General features: G+C 38.5%; 1 long non-coding RNA gene across 1 annotated transcript; it reads left to right on the top strand.

The window, feature by feature from the left end:
* The first annotated feature begins 1792 nt into the window (after positions 1-1792).
* LOC121866752 lies at positions 1793-20072 on the top strand. The gene is made up of 3 exons (XR_006089014.1): positions 1793-1809; positions 10243-10336; positions 20044-20072. It is a non-coding gene; the product is annotated as an uncharacterized LOC121866752 (long non-coding RNA).
* Positions 20073-24815: the final 4743 nt, after the last annotated feature.

Here is a 24815-nt window from a genome sequence, read left to right as displayed (position 1 = left end):
AGTGGCTAGTTCTTATTGTCTTCCTTACTGTGTTAGTGGTTGCCCTATTTCCCTTGCTGTGCGTTAGTGGTTGTCTTGTCTTCCTTACTGTGTTAGTGGTTGTCTTGTCTTCCTTACTGTGTTAGTGGTTGCCCTTGTCTCTCCTTACTGTGATAGTGGTTGTCTTGTCTTCCTTACTGTGTTAGTGGTTGTCTTGTCTTCCCTTACTGTGTTAGTGGTTGTCTTGTCTTCTCCTTACTGTGTTAGTGGTTGTCTTGTCTTCTCCTTACTGTGTTATTGGTTGTCTTGTCTTCCTTACTGTGTTGGTTGGTTGGGTCTTGTCTTCTTACTGTGTTAGTGGTTGTCTTGTCTCCCCTTACTGTGTTAGTGGTTGTCTTGTCTTCCTACTGTGTTAGTGGTTGTCTTGTCTCTCCTTACTGTGTGTTAGTGGTTGTCTCTTGGCTTCCTTACTGTGTTATTGGTTGTCTGTCTTCTTTTACTGTGTTAGTGGTTGGTTCTGTCTTCCCTACCACGTGTTAGTGGTTGTCTTGTCTTCCCTACTGTGCTATTGGTTGTCTTGTCTTCCCCTACTGTGTTATTGGCTGTCTTGTCTCTTCCTTACTGTGTTAGTGGCTGTCTTGTCTTCCCTTACTGTGTTAGTGGCCGCCCTTGTCTTCCTTACCGTGTTAGTGGTTGTCTTGTCTTCCCTTTTACTGTGTTAGTGGTTGTCTTGTCTCTCTCTCTTTGCTGTGTTAGTGGCTGTCTTGTCTTCCTACTGTGTGTTATTGGTTGTCTTGTCTTCTCCTTACTGTGTTAGTGGCTAGTCTTGTCTTCCTTACTGTGTTGGGTGGTTGTCTTGTCTTCCTACTGTGTTAGTGGTTGTCTTGTCTCCTTACTGTGTTAGTGTGGCTGGCCTCTGTCTTCCTTACTGTGTTAGTGGTTGTCTTGTCTCCTTACTGTGTTAGTGGCTGTCTTGTCTTCCTACTGTGTTAGTGGTTGTCTTGTCTTCCCTTACTGTGTTAGTGGTTGTCTTGTCTTCCTTACTGTGTTAGTGGTTGTCTTGTCTTCCCTTACTGTGTTAGTGGTTGTCTTGGCTTCCACTGTGTTAGTGGTTGTCTTGTCTTCCTTACTGTGTTAGTGGTTGGGTTCCTGGCTTCCTACTGTGTTAGTGTATACACTTGGCTCTTACCGTGTTAGTGTGGCTGTCTTGGTCTTCCTTACTGTAAGGCTAGTTGTCTGTCTTCCTTACTGTGTTCCCTCAGAGTGCAACATGTAAACTGACATGTTTCACCAATGTTGCTGACAACAGTTGTGTAAATTTACTTCTTAGATGTAAATTATTGGATAATTCAACAGCTACAGTACCTCTATATAGTACAGTACAGTATAGTGTAAATTAATGAGGTTCTTTGTTGAGTGAAAGAATGGTAATAAAAATGGTAATGCTGCCTGTACCTCTCGCTCCATAAAGTATCATTAACATTTTGTGTTAGCAATGGGACGGAGAATTTTGACAACTCCACGAGACAACAAGAGTCGCAGCATTCATTTTGAAATTCCCCGACGCGCCTCCGTAAAGATGCCTTATGGAGGCGAGTATTAAGACAACAACTCAATAGCATATTAACTCACTCAGGTGTGCAACCACCCCGAGCCTCTGGAGGCGAAGAGGTGCGATCACCGTACACCCGGCGTCCCAGAGCCTTACATCATACCCAAGCTTGTCTTCCGTGAAGCTTTCTTCCTTGATGCCAGCCCAAGTAAACACCACCTGTTGTACAACCGCTTCTCAGTCTTTCATGCTGACTATGTCCTCCAGCCTAACAAAAGGTGAGTATACATTTCTTGTCATAATAAAGTTGCTTGTTAGTTTTGACCAGCAAGATAAAAAGGTATTTCTTGATAATTAAATGATAACTTACCCATAGATATTGTGGGTTAGAGGTATGGACAAATGGTGGTGTGAACTTGTTGTGGGGACATTTGGGGCCTTGTTGTGGGGGACATTCGGGGCCTTGTTGTGGGTGACATTTGGGGCCTTGTTGTAGGGCACATTTTGGGCCTTGTTGTGGTAACATTTGGGGCCTTGTTGTGGGGACATTTGGGGCCTTGTTGTAGGTAACATTTGGGGCCTTGTTTGGGGACATTTGGGGCCTTGTTGTAGGTAACATTTGGGGCCTTGTTGTGGGGGACATTTGGGGCCTTGTTGTGGGGACCTCATTCACACGTGCTGCATTCGTCACCTGGCAGCGAGGAAGAGTTCGTCCCAGAATTTGTTCATGATGTTCGTGTTTTCTTTATGACATCATTATTACCAGTGCATTTCACATCCAGTGTGGGACGAAGCCGCTGTCACCTATTATAGGGGTCTACTTCCTATAATACTTGACTTTACTTTTCTCTCTGTCCCCTACTGTACTTAAACAACTACTGTACTCTCTGACTTAACATCTGACCTGTGGTAGCATAACTCGAGGGTAAGACGTGCTGGGTAAATGTAATAATGGTACCAAGATATAGGGAGCCATAAAGGTGGGCAATGTGGGAAAATAATACCTTTAACATACAATAAAAAGGTTTATTAAAATAATGCAAGACTTCTGACCTGTTTCCAGTACACACAACTAGTGCCAATATCAACTCCATGGCAATACTCAGACACTTGTCAACAAAGGTACCTTACATATTTTACAATCACCCAGTACTTGGTGTACCTGTAGAAAACATATACACTGTAAATATACATAGAGTACTTGGGATCCAACAACAACACAGTGAACCTGATTGTTCTCGTTGATAGAACAGGACTCGTAACACGGGCATCCCAAGTATACCTCCTTTGATACTCTGTTACATAGCCAAGAAAATGTGGCTGACCTTCACACTATGTTAACACCAGACACTCGTACCAATTGGAGATGACATACCAGAATACACAGGCAGAAATTACAACCCCACGCACTACTCAGAGGTGGACTCATAGCACAACAACCCTGCAGGCTGGTCACGTTTATGTTCACCGGGCAGGCAACAAGTGGATGGTTAGCGGCTCAGGCCAACAATCTCCCAGCTGCTGGCTGAGCTTGGCTGCTGACCTGTGGGTGAGATCTGGGCTCACCCCGACTGTGTTACATGATGCTATCTGCTCACAAGGCCTCCATCCTTCTCTAACAAAGATGCTGGACTATGTGGACGTTGTCTGGACATACACCAACCAACCAGGGTCTCTCTCTCTCTCTCGGTTGGAAATCGTGGGTGGAGTGAGTGAGTGACACGAATAACGTAACATTGCTAGGCTGAAGGCGCTTGAACACTACTTAAACATCAAGAACTGTTAATTGATCACTGCATATTCAAACAACAAATAATTAAATAAAAACACTTAATATACTGAGATAGAACGGGCACTGGACCTTACCTTTGTAGCGGGATGGAAATCATGGGTGGAGTGAGTGAGGTCAGGACTCTCTCACCGACGCCTCCCAAACGTGAGTTACCGCCGTCACTTAGAAAATCGACAGACTAAATTGCTCTACACAGCGGTGTTTGAAAAATCAGAGTTCACTTAACTTATTCAAATCTTCTATTGCTTTTCAAACTTAACAGTAACTGAGCTCTCAAAGACAAGAAAAACTGGCGACAAATACTTTGAATGGCAGTGTGGGGAGGGACAGATAACGGCTTAACATTAAACTTCGTGATAAATCGTTTTGTGTTTACATTTCAGACAATTATCAAACTTCTATAATAAAGACTGGCAATACTCTCTATGTTTCCATGAATTCCTAATGCTCATATATCAAAACTGAATGACTTCAGCTATGAACGGCCGCCTCGTAAGAACACACAAACATATGATTTACAGCTGGTAAACAGAGTATTCAACACATAATCTCTTAACACAAAATACTCGACATATAGGATACAGATGCCTCCAACTTATACTCAATACATCTAGACTCTTTTCCTCTCATGGTAGGTGTACCTAATTGACTAAATAAATTCATTCACTCAAAATTTCAAATTTGGGAATGCCCTGGGAAGTATACAGAAATACCTGGGTCCCTGATGAAGTACACAAAGGAAAGTGGAGGACTAAGACACTGAAGTGATTAGAGAACGGATGTCTCTACTGGAGACTCAAACGTTCATGTGTTTTGTGGGCACTGTAGCATAATATGAATACAGTACAAGTGTTGAAGCGGACTAACTGCTAAACGTGACCATGACAACAGTACTAATTTTGCTTCCTCAATTGGGAAATTATAGGAGATAATATACAAGACTTATTATCTCTTAACCCTCTCGTGTGAGATAAGTTTTAAGTTACCAGTTCCAAGATCACAATTCTGAGAGGCTCCCCAAGGCAGACAAGAGAGCACATAGTGATATTCTTTACTTTATCAATTTCCCCCAAACTTGTTTTATTGGCCTAACCCATATATCTTTGGCTTCATAAATCATTGACCTCAACTTTGGCAAAAAGAATAATACAAAGTATCAGCTTTTTATCACTTCTAATACATGGGAAAAAAACAACCAATATGTTTACAACCTCCCCACCTCAAAATTGTCTGAGTCAACTGTTTAACTACTATACTATACACTGCCAGAAGCAGAATTTTATGAGCTTTCCAACGCAGTAATCGTTCTGATATGTTCAATATTGTTTGAGAAAAAAGGAAAAAACCTTTCAAATGGTAAAAAAATATTCGTTTATTTTTGTGCCTATGTTTTAGATCGTATAAATTATATTGCAACTTGCCAGCACTCTAGCGAAAAGAATGGTACTGATAAATTCATGTAAGTCTTGAAAATCATCCTCTTTCAGAGACTCTTTTTGGACATTGTCACTGTAACGAGGTTGTATAGCCTGATATGATAATGGCTTTTGAAAACTAAACATTTTCGTAAATATGAAAAATTGTTACATTCACTTCACTAACTTTAAAAATAAATTATTTCAAGGTCGGGTAAGCACTGTAATCAGGAGTTGAGGCAGCCTGCCGAGTTATGGAAATTTAAATGGACACGGCTCACACTCCGACTGACTGCTGAGATAATACTGCACATTTATTGTTCAGTCTTCCCTTCCTATAAGCCCAAAGCGTTGCCAATTAGTTTAGTTGATAGAACTTACTTGCTACTATGGCACATCAAATTTGACACAATTCTGTAGAAAACTTATTATTAGGGCAATTTTTTAAAGTTTGGTGACTCGATTTAGGTCATCGTGAAGTTGGTCTTATCACGAATACGATTTGAATCGCGTATTAAAGTGCTCGAGGTTAAAATATCAGAATATAAATATGATAAATTAAATGCTAAAGAATTATAGTGATGTCTGTCTGCCTACGAATCAGCTGCCTTGTGCTAACTCTTGAGAAGTCAATATTCATTCTATTGTACCAGCCTGATCACAGTGGCAAGTGTTGTTCTTGTAAGGTTAAAGCGTTATAGCAGGAAACTGTACATAGTGCTTCATCATGCAGGTCTCTGTGTTTACTTTGTCTCTTTTGATGGTCATTTTCCTTTAGTTTGGTGTGTTTTAGATTCAAAATTTTTTATTCTTGGAGTCAGACCTTTTAGGCAGGTGTTTGCATGCTGCTTGGTGGTGTTAGATTTATTGCTAAGCCTCTGTGGGATGTGTGGCTTACCTGCCTGCCTGGGTATTGCTACTTTAATATTTACACTACAGTAGTTGTATCGTGTCATCTGCTACAAGTGTAGGAATCAGTGGAGGATTTCATGATGAGGTCAAACCATTATGGTCATATAGAACAGCACAGTGGTCCTCGGTTAACGAGCACAATTCATTCCAGAAGGTCAACATTGACAACCATTGTTTCAATGGGTTTTTTGGGTATTGGTTCAGCTCCCGAAAATTGCCTAAAATCAACAAAAAAGGTAGTAAAAGTACACTTACTTTGAGGTGTGTATGTAAGCTCTGGATGATGATGATGATGATGATGATGGGAATTAGAATGGGGTAGAGGAGAGGAAGAAGGCATTGGGGTTGGAAGAGTCACCCATGATGTCATCCCATAAAATTTAGTTCTCTTGGTGTAATTCAAGATTATTTTCTTTAAATCAACACTGCACTGCATTATATATTGTCAATATGTAAAATAAATTTCAAATTGGCCAATAATTTGCTGGAAACAGAAAAAAAAGTGTTTAGTTGAAGAGTCTGAAGCAAGATGTTACCTCCACTGAAAGACACAGAGACTGGCCTTCTGTATGTGGTGTGTTGACAGGCTGTTTGGCGCATAAAAAACTAGTTTCCTATACTTCAATTATGTTCAACAATTGTTAAAATGACTAAAAATTTAATATTAATTTGTTAAATTATTGAATTGTATGAACTTTTGATATTTACTAAAATAGTAAAAAATTTAAGCCCTAGAACCGATTACTGTATTGGTAGTTAATACTACAGCTGGTGGACGCCAAATGCAAGTGAAAAATATAATAAGTAGCTCGTTAAAAACTTGTTATCGCGGGATTGCTCATTAACGAAGTTAGAATCTTATGGAAGGTAAATCGTTAACCAAAAATCCCGATTGCCCAGTAAACATTAACCGAGGATCACTATATATTAAAAGCTGTAGTTTTGCTTCTCTTATGAAACTTTGGTAGTGGCTCCGTTCAGTGTCTTGAGAAGTGTCAAGCTGCTGGTGAGACTTTGGTGGGTGAACAGGAGTGTTGATAAATTGTTCCTGTATTAAGGAGTGTTGTTAAGGCTTCACCTCCTCTCCTCATACTGGATTGTGGTTACACCTTGGCCCCAAGACCTTCATCAGGTTTTGAGTTGTTACAGGAGGATGTGGACAGTAGGCTTTTTGTATCTTGTAGAGAAGAGAGGTCCTTCACCTGGATTTTTGGGCTTTATGGGGGAGTAGCGTCTCCGCCAGGTGGGAAAGTGAAGGTCTCCGCCAGGTGGGAAAGTGACGCTCTCCGCCAGGTGGAAAGTGAAGTTCCGCCAGGTAGAGTAGCGTCTCCGCCAGGTAGAGAGTAGCGCTCCGCCAGGTGGGAGAGTGAAGTCTCCGCCAGGTGGAGAGTGAAATATCCGCCAGGTAGAAGTGAAATTCCGCCAGGTAGGGAAAGTAGCGTCTCCGCCAGGTAGAAGTAACGCTCTCCGCCAGGTAAGTACGTCTCCGCCAGGTGGGAGAGTAAATCTCCGCCAGGTAGAGAAGTGAAATCTCCGCCAGAGTAAGTGACGTCTCCGCCAGGTGGGAAAGTGACGTCTCCGCCAGGTAAGTGGCGTCCCGCCAGGAGAGTGACATCTCCGCCAGGTGGGAAAGTGAAGTCTCCGCCAGGTGAGAAGTGAATCTCCGCCAGGTAGAGGTAGCGTCTCCGCCATGTGGGGAGAGTGAAAGTCTCCGCCAGGTGGGAGAGTGGGCCAGGTGGGAGAGTGACGTCTCCCAGGAAGGGACGTCTCCGCCAGGTGAGAGTGACGTCTCCGCCAGGTAAGAGTGACGCCTCCGCCAGGAGTGACGCCTCCGCCATGGGAGGACGCTCCGCCGGTGGGGAGAGCATCTCCGCCTAAGGGAGAGTGAAGTTCCGCCAGGTGGGAGAGTGACGCCAGGTGGGAGAGTGACGCCCGCCAGGTGGGAGTGACGTTCCGCCAGGTGGGAGAGTGACGCCTGGGAGAGTGGACGCCGCCGTTTGGGACTCTCACAGAAGAGATGTACAGTACTGACCTTGTATCAGGCCTCAGCTTATGGAGAAAGGACAAATGTACGTGTGTATGCATTACTCAGTATAATGTAGGTAATTTTCCATGTTTCTATGTCTTTGGGTTCACCAGGGTAATATATACCCTTTGAAGCTCTATCATAAGTTATTAGTTGGTGAGTCCAGTGTGGAGCTGTTGAACTTTGTTTTTCTGCTGTAAGTCATATGCTGATTCTCATTGGTCAGTTAGGAAGGAGTTGGTTTGTCTTCTTGGAGCCTCTGTTGACTTTCCTCTGTTTGGGGGAGACTGTTTGTTCCTGAAGCCAAGCTTGTTTCTTGACAATGTAACGGACCTAAAAAAAAAATAGACAAGTTCAAGTTTGAGCTGGGCATTTTCCAGCAACAAATCCAGCCCCAAGTGCAAGGTGAGGAGTTCTCTGAGACCCATCCTTTTCTCCTTAAAGGAACATATTGATGTTCAGAGCATCCTCACCTCAACAATGTTTTTCTTATTCTTCAGCTGTAAGGGAGAGAGGAAGCGGGAAGCTTCCTTACAAGGCCTTCTTCTTAACCAAAACCAGGAACAGGAAGACTTACCTTCTCTTGGTCTTCACTACTGTGTCAATATGGACAGAGTTTTAGTGAACATCATCATCATATCCATGTGTGAGTGTGTGGGTTAGCCATGATGACCAGATGCCAGCTTCAGGTTGCTCCATCTCGTGTTAGGTGGTGCAGTAATCTCTGAAATCATTTCTCACAACCTCTCCCCTGACATTCTGGCCCTCCCCGGGCTCTCATCCCTTCACATTCAAAACTACTGCATTTCTTGACCCAATTGTTCACCGCTATTCTCTCCACATGCCTGAATCATCTCAGCCTTCCTCTACTGAAACCACACTAGCTGCCCTCTTATCTCTGAACAGGATTTCCTATCTCACAACTTTACATTACTCATCCATCTCACCATAGTCTCACTCAAGTGTACATTTGTCATCCTCTTTAACCACCCATTTTTTACTGCGTACAACACCACACTTCTTGTGCTCACTACATACAGTATATATTTCCTCTCAAGCGAAGAAGGTTCTCTTGCTGTCAGTAAAAGCAATAGCTTCTAAACTTCTTCAGCCTCTTTTGACTCTAGCAGCTGAGTTAGCTTCTTGACCAGCTCCAGCACTGATCATGTCACCCAGGTAGCAGAACTTACTGACACAACCCAGGGATATATCTCAATCAATAATAATAATAATAATAATAATAATAATAATAATAATAATAATAATAATAATAATAATAATAATAATAGCTTGTCTTTTGTTTCTCAAAAGTGCCAGTTCTTCTAAAAATTCAGTATCATTATTAACAGAGTATTAATGTTGTCAGTAAACCAGATGCCAAATGTTGGGGTTGACAGATAATACATCAGGCTTGGAATTGGATAGATGATTCTTTCATTTTCTTTACTCAGAGAAACAGTCCATTGCTACATTTAGGATCAGACAAGTTTATTGGGTTTTAGGTGTTAAATCATGGGGAAAAAAAGAGTTGATGGGCTTTCATGTGACTGGAAGTTGTTTTTCCTCCTCTGTGTTGTTGCCCTGAGGAGTATGTTTCTTTTGGCCTTCCTGAGAGACTTGTTGTTGGAGTCAGTCCTGCAGGAGAGGAGTATTAGAGAGGCTACTCTTCTACTGATATCTGGACACTCACTTCAGGCACCTGTAAACCTGTGGTGCTCTTTACTGAGATAAAGGGCTGTTGCTTAGGGCTCATGCCTACATTCTCCGATTGACTGTGTACATGAGTCGTCTCATCCACTGTGTCAGTTAAGAATGAGGATTGATTTTGAGGTCCCAGTATATAATGAGTATGGATCAGGCATCTCAGAGAGGTGGGTGTTGAGGAGCTTGGGCAGAAGACAATTGAACTTGGGTGTGTTTGGTTGCCACAATGCACAGTGTGTCACTGGTGTAAACTCACAGTTATCACCTTGGACAGCTTGTTACTCAGTGTTTATAGAGCTGTGGCTGAACTGAGAGAGATAGTACAGTAGTACAGGTTGTACCTCTCTAGTCCGGCATTCTGTGGTCGGAAACTCCCGTAGTCGGAACAATTTTAGTTCACCCAATAGCCAACATCCTGATGTGCCTCAAATGTAATTTGAGTTACAGTACCATCACTCCACTTTGGAAGCAGAATTATGGTAGCATTAAGGTAAATGAAATTGTATTTTAACAGTATTACTTTTTCTTATTTATTTATTTTCGATCTTATGTACTGTACTGTACTGTACTGTACTGTACTGTACTGTACTGTCAATACCTATTGCCTTCTTAGTTCTGAACAGAGTCACCTGTCATTCACTGTCACACTACACATCTACCTCACCTTTCTCATTTAGTTCTCTCAAGCCAGCATGTCATCATCCTCTTTGCCATGATTCACTGCCACACAACATCACATTTCTCATGTCAGTTGCACACATTAAACTTTACCAAACTTGTGGTGAAATATTGTTCCTGTAAACAGTATAAACTATATGAAGAATTGATTGATTTTGCTCTAAGGTTTTATTCTATGTTTCAGAGAATGAAACCAGAAAATGTTTCTCATTCCTCCGCTTCATGAATGTCAGTGTACAAGAGCTGTCTGATGCTGTCTTAAGAGGGCTGGTCTCAAGGTATGTAGTGAATTATTATTTATAATTTGTATAAGTACCAGACACTACAGTGGATAAGTTATGTGAAAGTCTGGTACTTATACATTACAGTACTTGTACCTTAGTGTCTGGTACTTATACATTACAGTACTTGTACCTTAGTGTCTGGTTCTTATACATTACAATTACTTGTACCTTAGTGTCTGGTTCTTATACATTACAGTACTTGTACCTTAGTGTCTGGTTCTTATACATTACAGTACTTGTACCTTAGTGTCTGGTTCTTATACATTACAGTACTTGTACCTTAGTGTCTGGTTCTTATACATTACAGTACTTGTACCTTAGTGTCTGGTTCTTATACATTACAGTACTTGTACCTTAGTGTCTGGTTCTTATACATTACAGTACTCGTGCCTTAGTGTCTGGTTCTTATACATTACAGTACTTGTACCTTAGTGTCTGGTTCTTATACATTACAGTACTTGTTGCCATAGTGTCTGGTTCTTATACATTACAGTACTTGTACCTTAGTGTCTGGTTCTTATACATTACAGTACTTGTACCTTAGTGTCTGGTTCTTATACATTACAGTACTTGTACCATAGTGTCTGGTACTTATACATTACGAATACTTGTACCTTAGTGTCTGGTTCTTATACATTACAGTACTTGTGCATAGTGTCTGGTTCTTACATTACAGTGCTTGTACCTTAGTGTCTGGTTCTTATACATTACAGTGCTTGTACCATAGTGTCTGGTTCTTATACATTACAGTACTTGTACCATAGTGTCTGGTTAACTTTACAGTACTTGTCATAGTGTCTGGTTCTTATACATTACAGTACTTGCCATAGTGTCTGGTTCTATACATTACAGTACTTGTACCTTAGTGTCTGGTTCTTATACATTACAGTACTTGTACCCTAGTGTCTGGTTCTATACAGTACTTGTACCTTAGTGTCTGGTTCTTATACATTACAGTACTTGTACCTTAGTGTCTGGTTTATACATTACAGTACTTGATAATTCCTGGTACTTATACATTACTGTACTTGCCTTAGTGTCTGGTTCTTATACATTACAGTACACTTGCCTTAGTGTCTGGTTCTTATACATTACAGTACTTGTACCTTAGTTGTCTGGTACTTATACATTACAGTACTTGTAGTGTCTGGTTCTTATACATTACAGTACTTGTACCTTAGTGTCTGGTTCTTATACATTACAGTACTTGTACCATAGTGTCTGGTTCTTACCATTACAGTACTTGTACCTTAGTGTCGTGCCTTACTTGTACCTTGGTGTCTGGTTCTTATCATTACGTGCTGCCTGATAGTGTCTGGTTCTTATACATTACAGTACTTGTGCCTTGAGTGTCTGGTTCTTATACATTTGGTACTTGTAGTGTCTGGTTCTATACATTGAGTACTTGTACCTTAGTGTCTGGTTCTTATACATTACAGTACTTGCTGTGTCTGGTTCTTATACATTACAGTACTTGTACCTTAGTGTCTGGTTCTTATACATTACAGTACTTTGCCTTAGTGTCTGGTTCATTTCAGATTTTATACTTGTGCCTTTATGTGGTTCTTATACATTACAGTACTTGTATAGTGTCTGGTTCTTATACATTACAGTACTTGTACCTTAGTGTCTGGTTCTTATACATTAGTACTTGTACTTGATGTGCTGGTTCTTATACATTACAGTACTTGTATAGTGTCTGGTTCTTATACATTACAGTACTTGTACGTTAGTGTCTGGTACTTATACATTACGATATATAGTGTCTGGTTCTTATACATTACAGTACTTGTACCTTAGTGTCTGGTTCCTTATACATTACAGTACTTGTACCTTAGTGTCTGGTTCTTATACATTACAGTACTTGTACCTTAGTGTCTGGTTCTTACATTGTACTTGCCTTAGTGTCTGGTTCCATTCTGATACTTGTACCATAGTGTCTGGTTCTTATACATTGCAGTATACATACTGTAGTGTCTGGTACTTATACATTAAGTACTTGACCATAGTGTCTGGTTCTTATACATTACAGTACTTTACCTTAGTGTGGTTCTTATCATTACTTGTACCTTAGTGTCTGGTTCTTATGGTGAGGCGGAAATAAAGTCCAGAGGAAAAAAAGTTACATGATTTGTACACATTGACAACACAATATATATATATTGGCATTGCAATAGGTTAGGTTAGGTTAAGTTAGGTTAGGTTTAGCTTAGGTTATATTAGGTTTTCCGTGCCTTTTTATCTGTGACATTTTTTCTTGTGACTTTTTTTGGATTTGGTTCTTATACTGTACTACCACACAGGTGGGGAGAAGGGTGAGCTGGAAAGCAAGCTTATCCTCACAGGTGTTGTAATTGTCTTTAATGATTGTGTTTGAATTTTACATTTAGTCTCAGAAGAGACAAATTCAATACTTCTCTTACAATATCACAGAAAATTTAATAAAAAATAATAAATAAAAAATAAACTAAATACATTTTTCTTATAGCATTTTCCAGTGTATCTAGTGCTGTTTCCATATTTGCAACCCCAAGTCATGACATATGTTATGTGAAGGTCCTTAGAGTAAATACGGACATATATATAATTTTTATATCGTGATTGCTGTACATGAAAATATATAACATTGTTAAATTCAAAGTAAACACTGGCGAAACAAGCTACAACTCTGTCATATTATAGTGATATGTTTATATCATTATTTAATGTTATAGAGATATAATTTATATGGTTAAAACATTAACATTTTATTATTTACAACTCTGTCATACAGTTTGTATTTTCTTTTGTCTTGTGCAACATCATATAATTAATTTTCATTCGATTACATCAGTCATAATTCATATGTAATGTGTTATCATTTAATAAATTTTCTGTTAACTGGGGATATAATTATGTAAATAAACAACACGACACGGCGAGGTTCAGGGGTACCTCACCTCCCTCCAGGAGGAGGCACCAGCTCACCTCCCACCCAGGAGGCGGCGATGTGTAAACAATGGCATTCTAACCACACCCTGCAAAATACAGTGTACCTGGATATGCAGCTTCTGAAAGAATGGAGGAGGGCGATTACGGTACTACTAAGAGCAGAGGCGTTACGAGAACAAATTCTGGCTTGAATGTCATGTACACTAATACTGACCGCGTTCCTTAGTGAGAGGAGTTTGAAACACTACTGACGGTACACCAACCCAATATTGTTGGAGTTGTAGAGACTGCAAGCAGGAGATGTTTGAGAATGTGGTTGATATTGTGGCGGATGCATTTACTGAATCTTTCTCAAAAACTTTGTGGTTTCTATGCTAGGCAAGATCTTAGAGCCAGAGGCGAGGGTACAGAGAGGATGTTTTTGAAAAGTCAGTGGTGAAATTAAAAAGAGGCTTACTTGTTGTGGTGTATCTACAGTCAACTGTAGTTATTAAACCAAAGGCAGGCTCATCAGGCAGCAGTGTCGACTAAGCTCATCCACCTCATAGGGGACTTTAACTATGAAATGACAGAAGCAATTTTCAATGACTGAATAACTCACTACTCTTTTTGTAGAAACTCTGAGAGGTAATTTTCTGTTCTATGACACATTACAGAGAGGAGCAACACCAAGCCACTTGACCTCATCATAACAAACAAGAAGGTGTAATGTGGCTGTGGGATATAATCACCATTTAATCAGGATCTTATAAAAAAAATTTAAGAAACATGGGTTTCAAGGTAACAAAAACCGTTAGAGATTGACATCTCTTTTGGCGAAAAATGCAATAGTTGAACTCTGTTTACTCCACAAATATTAAATAAACAGCACTGAACCAACATTGCTAAAACAAAAATAATTAATACAACAGTATGGGTATTTTCGGCTGTGGTGAATATTCCTGCTAACCAGGGGCGGATATCAAAAACATTTATGGGATCAGGTCGTTAGGTACCCGTAACTGGACTTACAGTCTCAGTTTGGCATATTCAAAAACAGAGATGGTATACAGTGAGTTCTGCTATGTTGGTTTTGATAACGAATTGCTCCAACGCCGTATTTATGAATTAGGACTATATTTGTATAAGCGAGCATTATTTGCTATAACGCGATTTTGCTTACTATTTCTCCAATTTTGTGGTGGTTAGTATGCTATAATCTAATCTACTGGGAATGTTCATTAGAAGCAGGTTCATTCGTTATAGGATTAATCCGTTTCAGGCCCCAATACAAACTACTTACACTGAAAAATATAATATAAAATTGTAAAATTGTAAAAAAGTGCATAAATATGCATCTAAACCCTGAAATATAGAATATCATTAATATTTGTAATAAAAAAACAATAAATTAGAAAAAGAAAAAAAAATTAAATAATGTAATATAGTAAAGAAGAATATCAACAAGAAGCGTTCTGGGATAGAATTTCCGTGATGATAGTAAAAGAGATATAACACTTGAAGAGAAGCTCGATTTTATCAACCTCAAAATCACCCTTTCCCCATCAAGTAAAGTGTTACATTTACTGTATGATTTCATTATTAGATATGAATGTAACATTTATTTAGACTGTGCTATCCTTGTGTTAGCTAACTACTAAATTTTTTCGATTTCGAGTAATCTGCACCTAACCCTATTTTCCATAAGCCCTGTTATTTCTATTATTACTTTCTATATATGATATTTTACAAGAACACAATTATCGCGTATAGCAGAACTACCTGTACCAAAACCAATATTTGACATCGAACTCAGTAGTTAAAGCTTAACGATCTTACACCAGCTCCTGAGGTTTGTAACACTCTCAACCCGGATGTAGTAGCGACTAATTTCTATTGTATAAAAAATAATAATATATGTTGTAATAATGCTTGTTAGACTTGTTTTATCATAGAATAATGAAGAAAATGTTTTGTACACTCAACATACTGAAATATATATTTCACTTGTCTTTTTTTAACTTTTTGTTGTATAATAAGCGTGTTTGGAGTGTTTGTATGTGTCTCAGTTTGGAAGAGACGATCTTTGTCTTCTTACACATTATAAAGTATTTTTACCAAAACAGAAGGTTGTATTGTTCACACTTAGGGTAAAAAATATGTTTTATGACTGAGTAAACTTGCAGATGGAACTTATTAATGTTGTATGGTCAGAATATCCCTCAGTAATGAAAAGCCAAATATGAGGTCAAGTGAATATTCCTGCCAAGACTTCATTTTGTTTTTCTAATATTCAACCAATAGCCTTAGCCTATTTTCTATGTATATGGCTTATGATAACATGAAAGGCTATAAATTTCCATAGGCTAGCCAAAATTAAATGATAGGCGTAAAATATGGATTGCAAATAACTTGATTTATAGGCCTATATAACTGCTTGTCTTAGGCAAATAAATGTTTAAATGTGGGGCCTACTTAATTTAGTTAGAACATGAGGATTATTTAAATAAGAAATTATACCAATAGGGTATAGGTATAGTTTGGTTTGGTTTGGTTATGTTATGGTATGTAGGTTAGCTTAGAGAATGTGGTTATTGTTATTTGGTGAGGGTCAGGCATAGTGAGACACTTTTGTTTGAGCAGCTACCTTAGGCCTAGTTCCAGACTTTCTTGAACATTATCATAGGTAGAGTATTAATTTAAGAAAATTGGCTAATCCGATATATTTTCAGGTTTTAAATTGTTGTTTTTTGTATGAACTTGAAGACAATTCAGACTAAATGTCCCCAACATTGAAAGGAAAACACCATGGGTCTAGGCTAAATGAGTAATTTAAGAGAAGTGATTTGTCATTTAGGTTCGCAAGGCTATGCTATCAATAACCAATTTATTTGAATTTGCCCAGAATAGCTTACATTCAGCCTCACTGAAATTAGCCGCTCTTCTGCTGGTGGTCCTTCCATGTTTACAATAATATTATGTATGCCTGCTCAGCTGATTTCCTTCTCTTTGATTGGTTGATGATTTTGTTAACTGGAGCGCTGATTAGGCCAACTAGCCTTGCACTGACATCTACCTTCCGACAAGAGAACTTAATTTACAGGGTAAACACTAGAGTTATGAAAACTTACGAAAGGCTAAATGGTACTGTAATTAAATTTTTAGTATGCTAAATTTACGTACTGTAAAGATTCACAATATATGGTACTGTATCATGCTAAAGGACGTAACTTATGAGGTGTTTTGAGTATCCGCCCCAAGCCCTGTAGAATGTTCTGGTACTGTGATCCGCCTCAGGGGGAAGGTCCAGGGCAGCTTCTCGCTTACAGGTGTTGGTGGGTGATGTCTGCCACACAAGAGAGACGCCAGGGCACAGACGGTGGAGGAAGTGATGATGACGCGGGCAGATTAGAAGGTCTGGGAATCAGCCATATGAGCCCAGGACATATGGATAAGATCACAACCAGAATTTGAACGAACAGCTGGGTATAAGTACAGCTGCTGCGATTACTGGGTAGTGTCTGATCTGTGTGTCGAGGCAGCAGTGACGCTTCACCTCGGCTCACCACAAACGAGCGGGCAACCATCCTGCTCGTTACAGCCCTGACAAGCGGGTGAAGTAACAGCTGTGGACGGCTGGATCGTGTCTTCTGCCGCGATGAGGGCAGCGACCTTCACCTCCCCGAGGGGCCGCCAACGCAAACGAGGGCGGACAACCTACCCTCTCGCTGCATCTAGAGGGTGGTGGCCAAACTGGAACATTCTAGCCTAGTTGGCACCAGCCGACCATGCGTAGTGTTGTCATTCAGATTTAACTGTTACCTAGTTCATGATAAGGCCAGGGCTGGCAGTAAATACAAGGGTAATTACGACGGAATGAGGAAGATGAGGGTACTCGCTGGCCTGACTCACGGAAGATATAAGAACACAGACACTAGGCTGAATATCATAGCCAGTAAAGTGAACCATTTGATCGATAAATATATACCCAAGACCAAACTAGTGCCTCCAGGAATACAAGGAGACCAGCATTGGAACCATATGGCGGTCGACAAATTTAAGAAGAAATCAGAAATTCCTGATGAGCAGGACAGGAGGATGTAGGCAAGAGCCAGAACCAAGCAAAGTCAGTGAAGAAGGGCTGAAAAAGATTTAGAGGCTGGTTGCAAGCGAGGTCAAGTCAAACCCAAAGGAGTTTTACCGCTATGCAAAGTCGAAATTAAAAATGCAGTAGAGTATCAGACCTGACGCTAGTATAGTTACACAGATTCTGACCAGGACAAAGTTGAGGCATTGAACAGCTTTTCCTCGGTGTTCAAGAGAGGATAACTAACCTTCCTGTGTTTGAGTTCAGGTGGTTTGACACAGCACTGACCCACATTGTGTTCACAGAAGAGGGTATTAGAAATAAACTGTCAAAGCTAAAAGTCCATAAGAGTCCCAGCCCTGACATGGTGCATCCTAGAGTGCTAAGAGAGGCAATGAGCTTGCTGAGCCTGATCCTGTTCTGTAAATGCCTGATGAGCAAAAGGTCCCCAGTGAATAAAATGGCATATGAGTCCTATTCAAGAAGGGTGATTGTCACTCCATGAATAATTATAGACCAGTGAGCCTGATCAGCATAGTTTGTAAGTACTTGAGAGTATTATAAGAGATGCCATGATGGAACATCTACTATGAAACAACCCCAAAGAACTGCCAACACGGTTTATGCTGGGACGCCCTGCTTAACACAATTACTCAAGGTACTGGATGTTTAACAGTGCATGAGTTTTTAAATGCCACATTAACTTAGCCCCTTCGATCAAATTCACTGTAGAATTAGATCATGACTGTAAATTGTCATTCTTAGACAGTCTGATACACAGAATAGGTAACACCTTTAAGTTCAGTATTTATAGAAAATCTACTAATGTGTGTTCATACATTCATTGTTATTCTGCCCACCATAATAAGTCAAATCAGTATTTTCAACAATGTTTTTCGATATGCTTTGAAAATTTGCAGCCGAATTCATTGATGAGGAATATAAATATATCTATAATATTGACAATACCTTAATCTTTCTTGACAAATGCTGAACATTACTAAAAATCTTTTATAGAACTGATCCCAAGCCCACCGACCATAAGAATCTCTTAGTATTACCATTTCTCAAAATTCTCTCTCAAATTCCTACAACTAAAAACCTGAGCGTCAATGTGGCATTTAAAAACTCATGCACTGTTAAACAAATGTTAATCAAGAACTCCCCAACAACACAGTTGATTGCATTTATAAAGTTCCTTGCAAGGAATGTAATATATGTTTTTAGGCAGACAGGTAAAGATCTTGTAACTAGACTTAAACAACATAAATATATGTGTTAGGACAGGCCAGGAATCCAATGCTCTGTTTGTTCATCTGAGGGATAATAGCATTGACTGGGATAATGCCTCCTCAATATTACCTTGTAATTCAATTGACAGTGGAACATTATAGAATCTAGTCTCATTAAACATACCGAAGCAGTCAACATGAATTTGAGTAATGGCATGTACAAACTAGACAATTTTGTAATTAGAAGATTTGTAACCAGGTGAGAAGGTTGTCACTTCCTCTGACCTGACTGCTGACCCGTTGGTGTTTTTTAAAAGATTAGTAAGGTCACTACCATACCTGACCATTGTGAGCCCTGATCTCACCCTCCTCTGTATATATACACCTTGTTTGTACTTCTCCTTAGTCTGTACTCTCCCTGAAAATGTAAAAGGAACCGTGTTTTCTTCTTTCCTTGTGTTTATCAGCATATACCTGGATCATGCGCCTTCTAGTTACTTGCATATATATATATATTTATATACATTTTTGATATATAACCCATGGACTTTGAACACATAATCAACGACCTCACCAGCCAGGACTCGAACCTCGACCTGTGGATCAGGCCTACCGACCATGCCACAAGGCACTAAAAGCAGTTCTAGACTATGTTTATATTTCACAAGCCTGTTCATCGAGCTGATGGCGTGAACCTCCCATTGGGAACTGCCGTGCCTTTTATGGATGTCAGTAGCTTTACCCAATCCAGCTGGTATGAAACACGAGGTACCATATATACTTCATTTTTAGTCAATATAACGGACTTCAAATCGCTTGGGATAGTGCACGGGTGGCCACGTGGGTAGATGATGCTGTGGCTGCTAAGTGCAGCGAAGATGCATTCCATGTTTTGTGAGTCAGTGAGTTTGGCTGAATGATGACCATTGTTAATGTCAATTTTTTATTATATAAATGGAAGGTTGTTTTAAAACATCAACATCATTAAGCAAAATATCATAAAACAGGGATACTGTACCTGTATTCTATCTGGTGACTCTGAGGGTTGTCAGAGAAATGAATGGCTGCTGTATTGGACTTAAACAAAGCACAGGTGATATTATATGGCATAGCACATAGGGTTAAAGCAGTACCTGTCATATATTTTTTTTTAGTTGAGTATTTTATAGAAGATTTATAAAGCTGCTGTATTATATTTAAGGAACAACTGATGATAAGTTTGAAATTGTATTTATAAATTTGAAGGAAATATAACGAACATATAATTGTGTTATATTGGCCAGATATTGTATAATTGGATTTAATTAAACAGTTATAGATGTTAGTAGTTCTCATGGTACACAGAGATACTGGTACAAGTATTTACTTGCCAGAGATTTAGTCCACATAATATAGGGATATTTTCTTAGGGTTCCATGTTGTTAATGTTGTAACCATCACCTCCCCATGACCTAATTATTCCTTCATCTCAGGTGGCTAATGTTATATGCTGCTCTTCAGTGCTTGAACTCGATACCTCTTAACACCTGGAATGAGAGAGTGAAGACCCGGTGCTCCCAGACACTCCCAGCCAGTAAAGATCAAATTCTGGTGGATCCTGTTTTATGCCCAGCAAGAATATCATCAGTGAGGTGTTGACCGATCTCATGTTCGTCCATACCTCGTCCATCTACACATTCTCTAACATACCATTCACCATCCTGAAACAATGAACCACAGGATAATAAGGTCAGTGTTTTTTTCTTCAACCTGTTATGGTAATTAGTCTTTAAGGATATACTGAGATTTTATGGCTGATTGGTCATTTATTTAGTGCTTTGAGATATAGAGTAAACCATCCATCACCTCTCATCACACTGCCTGCCTTGTACTGTGTTCTCTGTGTGTTCTGAGAGGGAACTGTCCTGTGGTTCAGAGTTATGGCACACATCAGGTAAATACCACCTATTATCTAATGCTTGTTTCAAAGACCAGCGTGACAACAGTTCCATCAGGATAACCTTTAGTTACTTCCTTGATGTCTCAGTCAGTATTCCACTATTGTGTCTCAGTCAGTATTGTTCCACTATTGTGTCTCAGGTCAGGTTGTTCCCACTATTGTGTCTCAGTCAGTATTTCCCACCACTATTGTGTCTCAGTCAGTATTGTTCCCACTATTGTGTCTCAGTCAGTATTGTCCCCACTATTGTGTCTCAGTCAGTATTGTTCCACTATTGTGTCTCAGTCAGTATTGTTCCCACTATTGTCTCAGTCAGTATTGTCCTACTTAGTCGTTTCCCACTATTGTGTCTCAGTCAGTATTGTTCCCACTATTGTGTCTCAGTCAGTATTGTTCCCACTATTGTGTCTCAGTCAGTTATTGTTCCCACTATTGTGTCTCAGTCAGTATTGTTCCCTACTACTGTGTCTCAGTCAGTATTGTTCCCACTATTGTGTCTCAGTCAGTATTGTTACTATTGTGTCTCAGTCGTTTGTTCACTATGTTAGTTCCACTGTGTCTCAGTCAGTATTGTTCCCACTATTGTCTCTCAGTCGGTATTGTTCACTATTGTATCTCAGTCAGTATTGTTCTTAAAATACTGTACTATAGTGTTTTTCACCTTTGGAGGATGCATTTAATATATACAGCTCCTCCCGACTTTCAATGGGGTTGGGACCCAAATCCAGGTCGTGAAGTCTAATTGGTTGTAAGTTGAAAATGTTTAAATAATACATAGAAAATCTAAAATGGGTGTCTCTTTTTCTTCTCAGCACCACAACTCTCACTTTTAAAGCTTGCCAACCGTTTTAAAGGGAATTACAAACAAAAATTTTTCAGTACAAGCGCAATCACTACGTCGGGACTCGAAAATACGTAATTTGAAGAAATTTTAGTGCGACTGGGAGCGGTGGTATGTCCGGATGGTCGTAAATGCAGTGCGTAAGTCGGAGAGCTGTATATTAAATGCATCATCTGAAAGCATGAATTTGTTACCAGTTTAACAGTTAATTCATGGTAAGACTGATAAATTTCCTACTTGCTCATGTTTGAAATAATGAATATATGTATCTTTCTGTATTTAGCTATTTATCTTTCTCGTCAGAAAGCGGTCATCAACGATTATTAATAAGCTCATTTAGAAATACATCGCTGTAACCCTTGGAGGGGAGGCGGGGCATCTTTTTCAGCTGAGAAAAAATTGCCTATTGTATTAGTTTTCCCAGATACTGTACTGTACCAGTGTGTGTTTCCACTTCCTAAATCACATATGATTTTATATAACTTTTCTGCTGTTTAATTTCTGGTTTTATGACAGAAACTCATTACTGGGACATGGTCTGTTTGACAGTCTGTCTCTGGGTAAGTTTGGTGTAGGGTACTTGTGGAGTTTTCTTCTGTTATGATGTAAGGAACTGTAATCTGTTTTACTGTTGTTGATTATTGTGCTCATTATCCTTTGGTGAAGTCCTTGTACAGGTCCTCCCGACTTTGTGGGTTAGGGACCCAAATCCAGGTAATAAGTGAAAATGCTTAAATAATACATAGAAAATCTAATATGGGTGTCCTTTTCTTCTCACTTTTAAGCTTGACAGCCATTTTAAAGTGAATTATAAACGAAATTTGTCTGTGTGCTTACGTTGGGACTCGAAAATAAGTAATTTGACAAAATTTTGGTACATTTCAAGGCAGGTCGTAAATGCAATTGTCGATTAAGTCGAGTAAGTTAAATTAATGGGAGGAGCTGTATAATGATCCTGAGACCAGGATTCTGAAGAAATTATTTTTTTTTTGTTTATAAAGTTAGTTAACCTTTTTCTCTTTCTTTTACCTAAACCACGTGATCCTATTTTTGGTGCTTCTTTTCCTTCCTAGTGTTTACAAACATAAGATGAAAGTGAAATGGAATGTTGATATTATTAATATTATTATTATTATTATTTATAACTTATAATTTTAATAGTACAGTGGTCCTCGGTTATGACACAATTAGTTCAGAAGGTTTAACGTTAACCTAGATGCTTGAAACCATTGTTTCAATGGGTTTTGAGTAATTGGTTCAACTCAGTACACAAATCATCAAAAAGGTAGTAAGTTCACTTACTTTGAGGTGTGTATGTAGAAACTGGATGATGATGATGATGATGATGGGAATTAGAATGGGGGTGGAAAGGAAGAAGCATTGGGGTGGAAGAGATCACCCATGGTGCCATTTCACCCATAAAATTTTAGTTCTCTTGGTGTAATTCAAGATTATTTTCTTTAAATCAACACTGCTGCAAACTGTATAATATATTTTAAAAATAAATTTCAAATTGACCAATAATTTGCTTGGAAACACAAAAAAAGCGTTTAGTTGAAGAGAGTCTCAAGCAAGATGTTACCTCCACTGAAAAGACACGAGACTGGCCTGCCTGTATTGTGTTGATAGGCTGTTTGGCGCGCAAAAACTAGCTTCCTGTACTTCAATTATGTTCAATAATTGTTAAAAATGACTAAAAATTTAATATAAAACTTTTAAAATTATTGAACAGTACACATCTTGATATTTACTAAAATAGTAAGAATTTAAGCCTTAGAACCGATTACTGTATTGGTACTAATACTTCAGCTGGTGGACGCCAAATGTAGCGAAACTGTAATGTGGGGCTGGTTAAGCTTGTTGATCGAGATTGCTCGTTAACGAAGTTAAGAATCTTATGAGTACGTTAACCAAGGCTCGTTAACCGAGGTCCTGTATTATATATTTTCTTTATTATAATTGTTATTTATTTTATTGATTTGTAATAATTTTATTCTTCTTCTTCTTCTTCTTCTTCTTCTTCTTCTTCTTCTTCTTCTTCTTCTTCTTCTTCTTCTTCTTCTTCTTCTTCTTCTTCTTCTTCTTCTTCTTCTTCTTCTTCTTCTTCTTCTTCTTCTTCTTCTTCTTCTTCTTCTTCTTCTTCTTCTTCTTCTTCTTCTTCTTCTTCTTCTTCTTCTTCTTCTTCTTCTTCTTCTTCTTCTTCTTCTTCCTTCTTCTTCTTCTTCTTCTTCTTCTTCTTCTTCTTTCTTCTTCTTCTTCTTCTTCTTCTTCTTCTTCTTCTTCTTCAACTTCTTCTTCTTTAACTTTCTTCTTCTTCTTCTTCCTTCCTTCTTCTTCTTCTTTACTTTATTTACTTCTTCTTCTTCCTTCTTCTTTACTTCTTCTTCTTCTTCTTCAACTACTATTTCTTCTTCTTCTTTTTACTCTTCTTTTATTTACTTCTTCTTCACTTTTCTTCTTCTTCTTTATTTCTTTATTTATTTTCTTCTTCTTCTTCTTCTTCTTCTTCCTTCTTCTTCTTCTTTCTTCTTTACTATTATTTAACTATTTCTTCATCTATTTCTTCCTTCTTCTTCTTCTTCTTTACTTCCTTCTTCTTCTTCTTCTTTACTTCTTCTTCAGCCTTATTCTTCTTTAACTAGCCTTATTTATCCTTCTTCTTATTCTTTATTATTTCTTCTTATTTATTTATTTATTTATTCTTCATCTACTTCTTCTTCTTCTATTTCTTCTACTTCTTCTTCATCTATTTCAACTACTATTTTCTATCTTCTTTATTTATTTATTTATTTATTTCTTTATTCTTCTTCTTCTTCTTATTCTTCTTCTTCCTTATTTCTTCTTCTTTATTAACTTCTTCTTCTTCACTTCTTCTTCTTCATTCTTCTTCTTCTTCTTCTTCTTCTTCTTCTTCTTCTTACTTCTTCTTCTTACCTTCCTTCTTCTTCTTCTTCTTCTTCTTCTTCTTCTTCTTCTTCTTCTTCTTCTTTTACTATTTCTTCTTCACTTCTTCTTATTTATTTCTTCTTCTTCTTCTTCTTCTTCTTCTTTATTTCTTCTTCTTCTTCTTCTATTTCTTCTTCTTCTTCATCTATTTCTTCTTCCTTTAATCTTTTTCTTCTTCTTCACTTCTTCTTCTTCTTCTTCTTCTTCTTCTTTCTTCTTCTTCTTTCTTCTTCTTCCTTCTTCTTCTTCTTCTTCTTCTTCTTCTTTTTTTTCTTCTTCCTTCTTCTTCTTCTTCTTCAATATTTCTTCTTTATTTATTATTTATTTTCTATTATATTCTTCTTCTTCTTCTTCAACCTTCTATCTATTTATTTCTTCTCTTCTTTATTTACTTCTTCTATTAACTTCTTCTTCAACTATTTTACTTTTCCTTTTATTTCTTCTTCTTCTTCTTCACTTTAATACTACCTTCTTCTACCTTCTTCTTCTTCTTCATCTTATTTCTTCTTCCTTCTTCT

This window comes from Homarus americanus, unplaced genomic scaffold (genome assembly GCF_018991925.1).
Source record: "Homarus americanus isolate GMGI-L3 unplaced genomic scaffold, GMGI_Hamer_2.0 scaffold35037, whole genome shotgun sequence".
Lineage (NCBI taxonomy): Eukaryota > Metazoa > Arthropoda > Malacostraca > Decapoda > Nephropidae > Homarus > Homarus americanus.
The sequence above is the reverse complement of the archived record's forward strand: the minus strand, read 5'-3'. Positions and strand labels throughout refer to the sequence as shown.